Source organism: Musca autumnalis, unplaced genomic scaffold, assembly GCF_047663935.1.
Source record: "Musca autumnalis isolate F117 unplaced genomic scaffold, ASM4766393v1 scaffold_1, whole genome shotgun sequence".
NCBI classification, from domain to species: Eukaryota; Metazoa; Arthropoda; class Insecta; order Diptera; family Muscidae; genus Musca; species Musca autumnalis.
In genome coordinates, this window is record NW_027411644.1 from 279,896,585 (window position 1) to 279,898,419 (window position 1,835).

Genomic DNA, 1,835 nt, shown 5'->3' on the forward strand with positions numbered 1-1,835 from the left:
TTTTGAGATATTTTATTTTTATAACCTCACAAGGTGCTCTTGAACCAACTTTAAATGAAAGGAGCTTACTTCTGGGAAGTTTTTGCGGATTCTGAAACTACAATGTCCGAAGCTTAAGTCCGAAGATGAACCATATCGGTCCATTCCTTTATGCACCTTCCCCACTCGGAAAATTTGTGTGCAGGATAACTCCTGAAGACAGTAACGGATTTTGACCATACTTTGCACTACGAATCATACGAGTAGAACAAGTTCGAATATAGACTATGTATGTCAACTCCTTCAGGTACCTCCAATATAAAATTTGGGAAAATTCCACAGTTTAAGACCTGCTTTCGAATCGCTTTTATCTTTGTCGTAACAACTTGTATTCGCTGCCCCCATTACGACGGCCCAAGTTTATTCGGGGCAAGTTTATAATTATAGAGAAAATAGCCCGAAAGCTGTAAAACCCCCTATGGCACCATGAATACGTTAACTTTCGAACGAATCAGCCGATTCGGTCCAAAATTTAGCCTTCGCAATATTTTGTCCAAACTACGTTTGTTCAATCATGGGACAGCTAAGTGACCTAGTTTCAGAGAGTTCACTAATCACCGTTTCAGAGATCTGCCCAACCCTTCTGATGTTCGGGTAGCGGAAAGGAAGTTCCGAGACATCATCACTGCTGTAGCCGCACGCCATATACCTGCTGGTCGAATACCAGAAGTGAGACCAAACTTTCCAACAAAGGCAAAGGGATTAGCAAATGAGCGTGATGAGCTTCGTCGTGGCAACCCCTTTGACCCCACAGTCAAGGAGCGGACACGGGAAATTAACAGGTTGATCGGTGGGAAAAAACGGAACAAGTTGTTAAATCATCTGAAGAGTTACAAAATTGGACTGATCCGAAGAGGTGCGCAAGTTATTTCAGACGACAGTTTGTCGAGCATTCCGGGTGTGACAGGGCGAAGAGAAGAGTATTACGTCACATTAAATCTCTTCCGGTCGAGGATGAACCGCTACAATTTACAATGGATGATGTGGCGAATATCATCAGGAAGGCTAAGTCATCCATAGCGTTGGGCCCTGATGGAATACCAAAGGTAATGCTGAAATAGTTGGATGTGCCGGAAGTATCTCACTAAAGTTATCAACTTGTCGCTAAACACCCACATCGTTCCCGAAGTCTGGAAAAAGGGCAGGGTAGCCCGCTACTGAATCCAGCAAAGGTGAATCTTACTGGCTGATTTCGCTTTTGTCGTCCGTTGAGGCTTTAGTCCTCCCCAGCGTCAGAAGTAGCTATCCAGTTGTCGATCATCGGCATGGGTTCCGTAAGTAAGACAGTACGACAACAGCGCTGCACGTCATCTCCACACATATTAGTCGAGGACACAACCAGAGCAAGTCTTGTGATAGAACGGTGGTGGTAGCGCTTGACTTATCCAAAGCCCTGGATGGATACTGACAAGCACTCCACTACCCTCCGGCCAAGCTTGAAACGTTGGATAATCAATTATATGCGTGGACGCCAATCGTACGTGGAATTCAGGAACAGGAAGTCCCAGCCCCACAGAGTTAAACAAGGAGTTCCCCAAGGTGGGAGGATATCTCCGTAACTGTTCAACCTGTACCTCTCATGAATTCCGCCCCCCTCCTGACGACATTGAGATCGTAACGTATGCGTATGATTGTAGCATCTTGGAGTTAAGTACCTTCCCTGATGTCATTTGTGAAAAACTTACATTTATTTGACTGATCTTGCAACCTTTTCCATGCGATGAATATGCAAATATCCTCAACTAAATCTGGTAGCAGAATTCGGACCGCAAAGTACCCCAGGGGCAAGTCCACAC